Here is a 14,926-nt window from a genome sequence, read left to right as displayed (position 1 = left end):
AATAGGTGCAATACATATTGCAAAAACCACTAAAGATCCAAACACACACCAAGCAGACATAGACATGCCGCACACAGACACACACACACACACACACACACACACACACACACACACACACACACACACGCACGCACACGCAACACACACACACACACACACACACACACACACACACACACACACACACACACACACACACACACACACACACACACACACTAACAAAACTCCCTAAAATTCTTGGAAGCAAGCCCCTCTGCTGCTCCCCATATGCAGAAGAGCACATGCCCACACCCCCTGCTAACTATATATACCAACTTTTGAGCTTGAACAACAGTAAAAGGGCATTTTCACCCCCCCTCCATATCATGATCCTGCAAAATGTAACATCCTACATAAAAAGTACATCACCTCTATACATCATATCACCTACAGCCTAACAATGCCCACACTAAACAAAAACACATGCATACATTACTAACATTTAGTCTGTACCTGCATTACCAGCATCACAAAAGAAAAAAAATGCCTACACTGCTGATATTAAGTGAACACCAAGTAAAGCCTGACAAAACCACTAAAAACTTTAAACACACACCAAACTATATACAAAACTAAATCTTAATAACACTTACGACATGCATACATATTTGCACAAAAATGTACTTGCACATACGGTCTATATTAGAACATCAAAGTTTTAAAACTTCGAATGTTCTAATATCGACCACTATTCAGCGAAAGCTGAAAACATTGAACATAAAGAACAGCAAATTTTTTCCTAAGGAAAATATTTGCTGTTCCAAAACACATACACACAACACAAGCACACCAAACAAACAGCAATCCACACACATACATCTAAAATCTTACACCTAACCCTACACTAAACTATACACACACGACTAACTATCCACTTATCTTAACCCAAACCCTAACCCTAAGGTCCGTCACTATAGCACACTCAACTCACCCGCGCCCTAAGCCTAACTCACCTACCCCGCCCTAACCCTCATGTCCACACAATGGCACACTTACCTGACCCGCTCCCTAACCCTAACTCACCTAACCCTCACGTCCACACAGTCGCACACATACCTAACCTGTGCCCTAATCCTAACTCACCTGACCCGCCCTAATCCTCACTTCCACACAATCGCACACATACCTAACCTGCACCCTAACCCTAACTAACCTAACCTGCACTCAATCGCACACTTACCTGAACCCGACCCGTAACTTTCTACCACAGCAAAGAAAATACCAAAGCAAAAGAAACAGACAGCCAAATTCTTTCCCTAGGAAAAAAATTGTTTTTCTGTTGCTTCGATATTTTCAGCTTTGGCTGAATAGGGGTCGATATTAGAACATTCAAAGTTTTGAAACTTCGATATTCTAATATAGACCCTTGCACATATCGGCTTTCATTCATTCACATACCACAAAATAACATTCCACAAATAAGACTTCAGACAAACTGAATGCATTTGTGTGTCTGTGTGTGTGTTTATATATATACATATATATATATATATATATATATATATATATATATATATATATATATATATATATATATATATATATATACATGGAACTCATAAATAGAGACATTGGGAACCTCCAGACACTGGACCCTACCCAATTTGGCATTGTTAAAGGTAGATCCTACCTCCTAAACCTAGTTGACTTCTTTGAAACAGTTACCAAGGCCATAGATGAGGGAAAGGTAGTCCACACAGCCTACCTGGACCTCGCTAAGGCCTTCGACACCATTCCCCACTCTGACATCATAGATAAGCTCACCAGCTTTAACATTAACCCTGATGTCACGAGATGGGTTGCCAACTGGCTCACGGATAGAACACGCATGGTCAAAGTTGTGGGTGCCATGTCAGACTCTAAACCAGTTACAAGTGGCGTCCTACAGGGCTCAGTCCTGGGACCCCTCCTGTTCGGTATATACTTCTCTGAGGTACAGGCAAGCACGGGAGGACTATGGCTGACCAAGTTCGCAGATGACTGCAAACTGGGGGCCATAATTATCTCTCCGGCTGACACAGACATCCTCCCTGGTGTCAGAACCATGGCCTCAAGCTGAATGCCAAAAAATACATAGTCATCCCCTTTGGGAAAAACAAAGTGCCCACAAATTATCACATAGGTGGTAATCCACTAAGTACGGAAGATGTAATTAGGAATCTGGGGACCCAGGTAGATAGCAACCTGCCCTCTAATAATCACATTGCCAAAGTGGTTAGAAAATCCTTTTATGTAGCCCACCTAATCACGAAAGGGTTCACATCTAGATCAAGAGAGGTCATTGTGCCCCTCTACTCATCACTCATTAGGCCCATAATAGAGTACAATGTCCCATTTGGTATGTACCTTACTCGACACCTGCAACAGCTGGAAAGACCACAGAAGTACCTCACCAAGAGGATCATGGGCCTCAAACAGATGCCCTATGCAGCTCAACTAAAGAAACTCCAGCTTACCGCCTGTTCAGAGGTAATCTCTGCCTGACGTACAAGGCCATGTCCAACCCAGAATTAATGGACATGCTCCACCTCAAGAAAATCAAATCTCTTAGAGCCACACGCTCCAGTGAATTAAATCTCAGCACAACAATAAACAGGACATGCTGGAGGGATAGATTCCTGTCCCAGAGACTTCCCTTGCTCTGGAATAGAATCCCAGTTTATGTTAGGCAAAGCCCCTCACTGACTCTCTTCAAGAGAAATCTTGACGAGTGGATGGGAAGTCATAACTTTACCCCTGGGATCACTTCAGTGGCCCTGCTAGACAGAGGCCCAGGAAACTAATTTAAAAGGGAGGCGAAAGTCAACACATTCTGGCTAGGCTTATAAATGCCCTTGAGAAGGTAGCCTAGTACTTACCTATGAACTTATGACCCTATATATATATATATATATATATATATATATATATAGATATATAGATATATATACCATGGGAAATGTTGGTGCCCACTAGAACAAATCCTGAAATACAGAGACTGAATGGTCAAGTGATCAGACTTACATACACTAAGTCTGAGATGCCAGTTCTCTGAATATTCCCTTTGCTCCAAATTATGGGTACCTTGGATTTGGTGTATATATAAGTTTTGGAGTGCAGGAGTAGACCCACATATATGCCCTCCTGTAAAAAGAAGGTTTAAGGAGAAGAGTGATTTTCAGCATTCACTCTTCTCCTGTGTTTTCAATCTATTTTTTTGATTTGTTGGCACTTGATATTTTGAGTGTCAACATTTCAGTAGGGAGCCTATCACAGCCCCCAAAATTAAATGTACTTCCTATGGAAATTCACACTTAAATATATCAAGTCCATGGCTGTCCCTGCTCCAGTAAGGGAGATATCTCCCTGCAAATATGAATTACTACCAGGGCACATTAAACATCAACAATGGCAGTGACTCCCATCAGCATAGTCCCTCTTGCAATAAAACCACACACTGCTCAAATCAAAACAAACTTATCTTTCCTAATCCATTATACTTCAGTACTCCAGATACACAGCTATTCAAGATTAATCATCATTATCTTCTTTCAGCTGTTCCTGTTAGGGGTTGCCACAGCGGATCACCTGTTTCCATTTCTTCCTGTCCTCTGCATCTTGCTCTGTCACACCAACCACCTGCATGTCCTCTCTCACCACATCCATAAACCTTATCTTAGGCATTCCTCTTTTCCTGTTACATGGTAGCTTCATCCTTAGCATCTTTTTCCCAATATACTCAGCATCCCTCCTCAGCAAATGTCCAAACCAATGTAATCTTGCCTCTCTGGCTTTGTCTCCAAACCTTCCAACCTGGGCTGACCCTCTAATATACTTATTCCTAATCCTGTCCACCCTCGTCACACCCAGTGCAAATCTTAACATCTTTAACTCTGTCACATCCAGCTCAACCTCCTGCCTTTTTGTCAATGCCACTGTCTCCAACCCATATAACATAGCTGGTCTCACTACCCTCTTGTAGACCTTCCCTTTCACTCTTACAGGTACTCGTCTGTCACAAATCACTCCTGACACTCTTCTCCACCCACTGCATCCTGCCTGTACTCTCTTCTTCACCTCTCTTCCACACTCACCGTTACACTGAACTATTGACCCCAAGTATTTAAACTCATCCACCTTTGCCACCTCTACTCCTTGCATCCTCACCATTCTTCTATCCTCTCTCTCATTCACACACATATATTCTGTCTTAGTCCTGCTGACCTTCATTCCTTTTCTCTCTAGAGCATATCTCCATCTCTCCAGGGTCTCCTCCACCTGTTCCCTACTCTCACTACAGATCACAATGTCATCTGCAAATATCATAGTCCACGGGGATTCCTGTCTGGTCTCATCTGTCAACCCGTCCATCACCATTGCAAATAAGAAAGGGCTCAGAGTTGATCCTTGATGTAATCCCACCTCCACCTTAAACGCATCCATCACTCCCACCGCAGACCTCACTGCTGTCACACTACCCTTGTACATATCCTGTACCACTCTTACATACTTCACTGACACTCCTGACTGCCTCATACAATACCACAACTCATCTCTAGGCACCCTGTCATATGCTTTCTCTAAGTCTACAAAAACACAATGCCACTCCTTCTGACATTCTATGTACTTCTCCATCAACACTCTCAGAGCAAACATTGCATCTGTAGTGCTCTTTCCCGGCATGAAACCATACTGCTGTTCACTAATCATCACGTCCCTTCTTAACCTAGCTTCCACTACTCTTTCCCATAACTTCATGCTGTGACTGATCAATTTAATCCCTCTGTAGTTACTACAGCTCTGCACATCACCCTTATTCTTAAAAATCGGTACCAAAACACTTTTTCTCCATTCCTGAGGCATCCTCTCACTTTCTAAGATTTCGTTAAACAATCTAGTAAAAAACTCCACTGCCATTTCACCTAAACACCGCCATGCTTCCACAGGTATGTCATCTGGGCCAACAGCCTTTCCATTCTTCATTCTCTTCATAGCTATCCTTACTTCCTCCTTGCTAATCCATTGTACTTAATGATTCACTATCCCTACATCATCCAACCTTCTCTCCCTCTCATTCTCTTCATTCATCAACCCCTCAAAGTACTCTTTCCATCTCCTCAACACACTCTCCTCGCTTGTGAGTATGTTTCCCTCATTATCCTTTATCATCTTTACCTGCTGCACATCTTTCCTAGCTCGGTCCCTCTGTCTAGCCAATCATTGCAGGTCCTTTTCTCCCTCCTTAGTGTCCAACCTTTCATACAACTCTTCACATGCCTTATCCTTAGCCTTTGCCACCTCTCTCTTTGCCATGCACCTCATCTCCTTATACTCCTGTCTACTTTCTTCATCTCTCTGACAATCCCACTTCTTCTTTGCCAACCTCTTTGCCTGTATACTCTTCTGTATTTCCTCATTCCACCACCATGTCTCCTTGTCGTCCTTCCTCTGTCCAGATGTGATACCAAGCACCTTTCTAGCCGTCTCCCTTACTAGCTCTGCTGTAGTTACCCAGCTATTTGGTAACTCTTTACTGCCCCTAAGTGACTATCTTAACTCATACCTGAACTCCACCTCACAATTATCCTTTTCAATTTCCACCATTTGATCCTTGGTGCTGCCCTCACACTCCTCCTCTTCTTGATCACATCGCCGTCCTACAAGCCACCATCCTATGCTGCCTAACTACACTTTCTCCAGTCACCACTTTACAGTCTCCAATCTCCTTTAAACTACATAAGATATAATCCACCTGTGTGCATCTTCCTCCAGTCTTGTATGTCACCCATCTGCATATATCCTCCCTCTTGTTAAAATACGTATTCACCATAGCCATGTCCATTCTTTTCACAAAATCCACTACCATCTGACCTTCTGCATTCCTTTGTTTGACACCATACCTACCCATGACTTCCTCATCCCCTCAGCTATTCAAGATTATTTAATAGAGTCGATAATTTATGTATAAAGAACACAGTAAAATTGATTTTAAGCATTCCTACCCCAAAAATGTCAATCCTGTGCTCATTCAGTCTAATGCACTATATATATATATATATATATATATATATATATATATATATATATATATATATATATATATGTGTGGGTCTACTCCAGTTGGCATAATGGTTAAGGTCTTCGCCTCCAGGGAATAAGGTTAGATCTTGACCTCCAGGCAATGCCTGTTTGGAGTTTAGGGGTGGGAAATTGGCATAATGGTTAAGGTATTTACCCTACAGACACAAAGTGCAGTTTGATTCTCATATGAGTAAATTGGCTAGCATTAAAATTGCCTACAACGGCAGATAGCCTAGTACTAATCTATGAACTTACTCACTTTAGTTGAGTAGACTATCTGTGAATGTCAGACCACAAAAGGCAAAAGGTAGGCAAACAAAATTTTGACACATTACCATGCATAGAATTTACATACACATGCAAAATTGAAAACATTGTTTTTTGCAGGGAGGCAACCTCCTGCTAATTATATATGCCAACTCAGAGATCACACAATCACCGGGGAAAGTGAATATTCCCCTAACCAGGGATGGTCGATCTCATACACTTGTCAACCATCTGCATATATCGACCAAATGCAGTCGATTAAACAGATGTCAGAAAACCTGCATTTAGACCAAATGCAAGACTCCCATATATTTATTTACATATTTACATATATGCTTTGTGTGTGTCTGTGTGTGTGTGTGTGTGTGTGTGTGTGTGTGTGTGTGTGTGTGTGTGTGTGTGTGTGTGTGTGTGTAATATAGATATATATATATATATATATATATATATATATATATATATATATATATATATATATATAAGTTATATGGCAATTCTCTCAACAGAAATACATATTAAACTTTAGCTGAATGCAGGAGAACATGACAAATGTAGAAATGTACACAACACATTTCGTTTGACTGATATGCATTTTTTACATGCCATTAAGCAAGAACCCTGATGTGCCGGGATTCAGAGAAAGGCCTATGTGGACTAAATGTTTGACTCTAATCAATGCATGAGAAGAAACAATTTTGCCTGTTTCCTAAGAAGCAAGCCATGATTTTGAGTTGGGCACAAGAATAAATACTCTCTTCATTTTGAGCAGGAAAGGCACCACTGACAATCGCATCTTAGGTGCTGTATACATATATGCCCAAAGGTCAGCCCTACTTCTGTTAACATTAAGCATGGTTTTATGCCATAAGGATATTAAATGCTAATCTTTTTGAGAACATTATTTGAAATATGTCCTTGTACAATTATAGTCCTTCAGATTAGAAAAAATTGATGAACGCAACACAGAAACAAATTGCAGTGCAAAGTAATCTTTTTACAAACCTTTTTCTACATGCAATTTACCAATAACATTAAACAATGTAGAGCATTCTAAACTGTAGCAAATATGTTATTTCAGAATCAGATTAGAGAAAAATATGTTTCCTAGAGAAAGGAAAGTGGCTTTAGTTATTGTTGTAATAGACTGGGTATAACCAGCGTATTTGTAAAATTTAGACCTTGAACTACTTGCAATCAACATATTTCATTATCAGTAGATAAAACAATGCTTACATTGGATTTAGGATAATACTTAAAAAGGTCATGAATTTATATAATACATTTGTTGAATGACACATTTCATAATGTTTAAGTCTAAATGAAAAAAGTGTATGTTTTCTTATAACAGAAATAATCAACATATTTCATTATCAGTAGATAAAACAATGCTTACATTACAGTTAAGCAAATACTTAAAAAGGCCATGAACTTATATAATGCAATTGCTGAATGACACCTTTCATATTAATGAAAAAAAGTGTATGTTTTCTTATAATACAAATAGGAATTTAGTCTTAAAATGCTCAAAACCTGACAAAAATGCACATTTTTTCACATTTTGTACAGCTTGGTTTTGTATGACTTTAAGTGCCTTAGATTGGATTATCTGATTAACATTAATTTTAAATGACTTTTCTCACAGGATAGGCATGAGTATAGCTTTGTTTCACAGTCCAGTATTTCCTGCACAGTTAGTGCAAAAAGGAATTCTGTGAGCCCATTCTACCATTTTATTCTTGCATTCTTATATTGCCTTCAGTCTATGTAGCTGTTGAACTGCTAGTACTGCCTTAAATGTTGAACAGTTTCACAGATCATTTGTATCTGTTATTGACCTTTACTTTGTGTATGAAGTATCACTGGATAATGTCCTTCACTCTATTATTCAAGCTGATGACAGTCATTGCTACTAGCAAGGCATAGTAGGTTTTATGTTCTCCAAACATTTTCATTTCAGTTTATGTGTAGAAAGTGCAGTGTTTCTCTTTTTGCCCAATTTCTTGTCAGTTTTTCTCCATAATTCCAAATCAGCAATAATTTTAAACCAAATATTTAAATGATTATGTTCAAATTGTTAAATGGTTGAGACACAAAAGTGGTGATTCTTGATGTGCCTAGCAAGAACATTTAGCAAGTGAGTTAAGATTAACCAAAAAAATGCAATAGTGTCAGACTGGGAGGTATTTCACAGTTTTGAAAGCCACAGTGATTGGAAGCCAGGTGTTACTCTAATGAGCAAATGTTAGAAACTTTGTTCTATGACACTATTTTGTGGCATCAATGTATTTTATATCTTTTAATGAAAATGTTTTGGACACTCTTCTGTGGTGGCAACTATTAATGCTTTAAGTGATACTAGATCTTAACGGCACTGTAAGGTTCTTAATTAAATTAATGTGCTTAACAAAGTTGTCTTTTCCCCAGAATTGGAGCATAATTGCGGTGCTCCATGAAATACATAACATTGTCTTTTGCATACTTTAGTAGATATGTGGAACAGCAGAGGATTCAGCATTGTTTTAACAACATCTGTCATTTATGTTTCCAGAACAAATAATTGAATCATAGGTGTGGATTCACTAAAGCTTACACATTAGCACACAATTTTGTATTCAGTAAATCACTCTATACTGTGGGCAGAGCTGTGCAAGCACAGTAAACATCATGGCATGCTAATTACAGCATAAACAGCAGAATACTATGCTAAGCAATCAATCCAAGATGGATTAGTCATTCAGCAAGCTATAAATCAATCGTGTACACTCACTGTAGGTTTCCCCTGTGAATTCCAAAACCTATTGGAATACAGATATAGAAACTACTGTACACAGAAACAATGTTGAGACTGCTATTGTTCTTATTCATATGTATATACAACAGGCTCAAGTCTCTGCTCCTGCTAATAGGTCTTCGCCAAGAAGGAGAAGGGTGTTTAGACCCCATTTATCTTTTCATTGTCTGCATGATGTGGAAGTTATAGAGCACTACAGGGTGGATAGAGACACACTACAGGAACTATGCAACCTCTGTCATCCTTAACTGACAGCAAGGGCAATCCAAGGGAAATCAATACCTGCGGAGACCGAGGTATGTGTAGCATTTAGAATATTAGCTACAGGAACCTTGCAGGCACCAACAGGTGATATGCTGGAGTTGTCACAGGCATCAGCATCCAGGATCCTATATCAATTCCTGAATGTTATGCTACAACATGCCAGTGACTACATACATTTTCCCCATACACCTGAGGACAGAGCCACAACTATGCAGGATTTCTACCCTGTAGCACACTACCCTGAAGTCTTATGTGCCATAACTGCTAACACATTGAAATCAAAGCACCACCTGGGCTTCCCCTACATTAACTGCCAGATCATGCGTAATGCTAAGGGAATCATCCTGAATGTGTGTGCTGGCAAATATGGCAGTTACCATGATTCCCATATATGGAACAATTCTCAACTCAAATAGATGTTTTCTAGAGGGAAAATCCCACATTGTCATTTACTGGGAATGTAGATTACGCACTCGAGTCCTGGCTGATGATGCCCATCAGAAATTAACACCCACTCACCAAAGAATGCTATAATGAGGCACATGCTCAAACACGAAATATCACAGAGCATGTATTTGGGCTGCTGAAGTCACAGTTCTGGTGCCTACATACATTGGGCGGAACCCTGCAGTACAGTCTCCATACTTGTGCTGAAATTTTACCTGTTCTTTGCTATCCTTCACAATATTATTCTGAGAAGCTTCAGCAAGAACACCAAGGGCAAGGGGCACATATCCCACCACCACTGGTGAGTTCACCACAGCCACATGCAGGTGAGGAGTCGGGGGGGAACCACCAGCTGCCGTGGGTGTTGGTAGATGTAGATGTGCACAATCTGCCTTTGCCCTGGCCAAGCAGCAACAGATAGCACACGTGTTCACCAACTAAGGGGGTAAAACCTTCATCCTGTGCACACACAGACAGTAAAATGAATGCCAGGCAATACTTGCAACCTTTACATACCCATGTAATGGCTGTGTACTCCTAGAATCACACAGATTCTGCCCCGAGTTAAATCACTTGTAACTGCTGTACTATCAAGATAAGTGTTAAACATGGAATAGGAAAATAAATGTCTAAAACACAAATGAATGGCAGATCCTTGCATACTATTACTTGCTGATGTAACTAAGTCAAAGGTGTGTGATTTAATGTTGTTGTGTTTGTACCATATCATACTCACACACAAACCAATGTTTGGTCCAAAACAGAGAATACCAATGGAGTACTGTATTATTTACCACAGAAATAACCGTATGACTTCACAATTGCAAGAGCACAATTTTTGAAATACAATGTTTGTTGTGGCAACAAGCAAATGGTATGTGGCTCCCCCTCCCCAAAAACAACAGGAAAATGACAGTTTGTAGAATCCATGGAATACCACATAATTCAATTGTTAGAAATGCTTTCAACACAATTCTCTCAGAATGCGTACACATTTACAACCCAAAAGTCAATTGTATATGATTGCCAGTCACCTCTCACTGTGCCCAGCACTCCCCTGGAGGTGTCTAAGGGCCATCTTAGAAGCATAACACCTCTGTGTCATTAACAATTATTGTATGTTAAATTTCCCTGAAATAACATGAAGACTATAAGATAATTAGAAGTTATGTACTCACCATAACGTTCCATCTGAGTAGGTAGTTCATTTGTCTGCAACCTGTGGGTTACGGATCCGATATCGGATCCGTGTTTCAAGCTAATGGATCCGAGCTCCCAGCTCCTCCCTTCACCCATAATCCCCTGCTAACCCTCCATGACCTCAGATCGAGTTTGCCTCTCAATATATATCCAACAAAGGATATCTAAAAACTAATAGATCCGAAGAAGGTCAGGGGAAGGGGGGGGCGTTAGACAAATGAACTACCTACTCAGATGGATCTGAAATAGGATTGTTCATTTGTCAGCAACCTGTGGGACAGAGTCCCCAGCTACCTGCACCCTGGGTGGCCATCATGGAAGGATATTAAGGATGCTCTCCCTCTAGAAAGCAGGTCTAGCTTGTAGTGGTTGATAAAGGTATGAGATGAAGACCAAGTGGCTGCAGAACAAATATCATCCAAAGGAACTCTAGACTTGAAAGCTGCAGAAGTAGAAATGGAGCGAGTGGAATGAGCACAAACTCCTTCTGGTGTGGGTCTACCCGAGGCTTGATGAGCCAGTAGGATACATTGGGAAATCCAGCGAGATAAAGATACTTTAGAGATAGCTTTCCCCAAGTTAAATTTGGCAAAGGAAACGAACAGCTGGTCAGATTGTCTATGGCCAGCCGTCCTATGAGTATAAAAACGAAGCTGCCTATGAACATCCAATGAGTGCAGCTTGTATTCACCCTTATTTTGATATTTAGGGAAGAAAACCGGTAAATTTATGGACTGGTTTATGTTGGTTTCTGATGCTATCTTGGGAAGAAAGGAGGGATTGATCCTGAGGTACACTCTATCAGGGTGAAAAATCAGGTATGGAGGCTTTACAGAAAGAGCCTGAAGTTCCGACACTCTTTCCACTGAAGTAATGGCTACAAGGAATGCTGTTTTCCATGACAAGAATTTGAGATCCACTGAAGCAGCGGGTTCAAATGGTGGGGCAGTCAAGGCTTGAAGAACTAAAGTAAGATCCCATGGGGGTACGCTCTTTACAGGAGGTCTAAGGTACCCTTGAGAAAGGTTTTACACAATTTAGCTGACATCAAAGGCCCTGTATCATGTCCCACATGATAATGAGAAATGGCTGCCAATTGCACTTTGACAGTTGAACAACTAGCCTAAAGAGTTCAGTTAGGAAGTCTAAAATGGATGGAAGAGGAGCAGTAAAGGGATCTAGATCGCCCACCCAGATGGAAAACGTTTCTATTTACTGTGATACACTTTCCTGGTGGAGCTGCCATGAGGATGGCTTTGACTGGTGAAGAGATACCGAGTCCTAACTAGGAGTGGAACTGGAGCAACCAAGCTGTCAGTTTCAGATTGTCCAGGTTTGGAGTTGGCAAGTCCAATGGATGGGAGATGAGATCCGAATGGGATCTAGAATCCAAGGGTGATTCACAAGGTGAGACCACAGGTAAGGGAACCAAATTTGTCGAGGCCAGAATGGGGCAATGAGAATCATTTTTCTCCCCCACCGCGAGGCTTTCTGTAAGAGTTGTATCATCATTGGAAGAGGAGGATAGGCATAGAGTAGACCAGGTGGCCAAGCATGCACCAGAGCTGCCTCTTGATCCCTGGTGGGGATTAGAGCCAAAAGGATTTGGTAGTGTTTGATGGAGATGCAAAAGATCACAGCAGGGTTGCCCCATGTTGCGAATATCTGCTTCGCTACTAGAGGATTGAGAGACCACGGGTAAGAAGGGTGCGGCTGAGCTTGTCCGCTAGGATGTTGGTCCTGCAATCAGAAAACGGTTAGTGGAGATCGCCCATTCCCACACTCTCTGGCCGCGGCAAAGAGGATAAGATCTGGTTCCCCGTTTGTTGATATGCCAGACCACTGACATGTTGTCCGAAAGGAAATGGGACGTGGTCACCGTGGCGATGGTGGAGGTGCATATGGGGGGACGCCCCTTATGGAAGTTGTGGATGGAGCCACCCACCACGCTTCTGCAAGCCTTGCTGATAGCAATGGGATGGTGGAGAGGAAGGGATAGGAAGGACCATTGCACTAACAGAGTCCATTGCAGGACTACCATGTTGATGGAAGGAGTGTAATCGCTGCCACCATGGAGCCTAGTGCCCTCAGGATCAATTCCACTGGTGAAGCCTCTGAATGAAGGATAGCCCGCACATGAAGTTGTAGATTTCTGATTCTCTCGGCAGCGGAAGGGAAGGCTCGCAAATCTCTGGTGTTTATTCTGGCACCTGTGAACTCTATGATCTGTGTTGGAGCCAGTAGAGATTTGCCGACATTGATAGTAATGCCTAGTTGTGGGGCTAGATGGAGAAAGAAGTCTCTGGCCGAGCAAAGTAGATGCCTTGTTGGTGCGGTCAGGAGCCAGTCGTCCAGGTATGGGAAGACCTGAATTCCCTGGAGTCTTAGGTGGGCTGCAATCACTGCTAACATTTGGTGAACACCCTGGGGGCTGTGGTGAGGCCAAAGGGAAGGACCCTGAACTGGTAGTGACTGGCTCCCAGCAGAAGCAAAGGAACCTCCTGGATCGTTTGTCCATTAAGATGATCCTTGAGGTCTATAGAGCACATCCAATCGTTCTCCCTCAAAAGGGGAGGATAGATTGAAGAGTGACCATTAAGGTCTAGAATGGGTCTCAGATCCCCGTCTTTTTGGCACCAAAAGAACCTGGAGTAGAACCTAATCTGAGCTGGTCTTGGGGACGGGCTGGATGGCTCTTTTCTTAGCAGCTGCTGTATTTCGAGGTTCTTGGATCGGGGACATGAAGAATTGGTATTTTGTATCCTCTGGATATGATGCGGCTTTTACAGCGTCTGTTGTGATGGACTCCCATGCCACTAGATGTTTGAAAAGCCCGACTGCCTCCAGAGTGGAGCAGCCAGGCAACCTCAGGGCTGTGGCTGCGCTGCAGAGAAAGGTTCTCTGGACCCAAAATTTCTCGAGCCCCTCTGCCCTGGGCGGCGTCCTCCCTGTCCACCTCTGGACTGGTTGTCGAACCACATCTTCTTCTGACCCTTTTGGTTCCTTGAAAAGGACGGCTGAGGAGAGAAGTGGACCCCCCGATGGCAGAACTTCCTTCCCCGTCTTCTCACTCTGGACAAGCGTCTCGAACTGTTTTGCCAAAAGGGCAGAACCATGTGTTTGAAATAGATCTCAGAGTGGCCATTGGACTCTCCTGAGCCACAATGTGACTGGTCTGACCTGGTGGTAATGAGGGGGTCCACCAGGGGTCTGGAGGGGACACCCAGGAGGTAGGCCTGCCTCAATGCCTCCAGAAACACAGACTCGTGAGAGAAAGACTTGGGGCAGACCACTCAACAGAGCCCTCTCCACAACATCGAATCCTGGGAGGGAGTATCTATCTCTAATGGAAGTGAAAGCTCCCATCCGGAGCGATGGGAATGGGATCGGAGGCGGCGCGACCATCAAGATCGGACCCGAGTGCTGCTGTGACAGAGCCAAAGGCACACTGAATCCCCCGCGCCACGACGACGAGGACGGAGTTCGACTCGAGAGAGGATCCGCGGACGGCCCAATCCCACTCCATTCCGGCTCAGCTCCAAGGCACCCCCAAGCTGCTCAGCTCTCCGCTCTCTCCGAGCTCCAGCTCCGGGTCGGAGAAGTCAGCTCCCCTGAAGGGGCACAACACTCCATGCAGCTGGCTGCTGGAACCTTCCATCATCGGTCCAAGTCTGCATCTGATAAGCTGAAAGTGGATCTCGAAGGCCATCGAGAGGCAGGGCTGGAATGCCACCCTCGACCTCGACGGGGGAGTCGAGATCCTCCTCTCCTCCTCCCCAGGGGAAGGGGATCGAGCCGAGGAGGAGGGAGGAGAGCAGTGGAGGGGAGAGGGAGCCCTGCAGCTGGCGGGGC

Source organism: Protopterus annectens, chromosome 8.part0 (genome assembly GCF_019279795.1).
Source record: "Protopterus annectens isolate FY-2018-M chromosome 8.part0, PAN1.0, whole genome shotgun sequence".
Lineage (NCBI taxonomy): Eukaryota > Metazoa > Chordata > Ceratodontiformes > Protopteridae > Protopterus > Protopterus annectens.
This window is presented reverse-complemented; position numbering follows the sequence as displayed.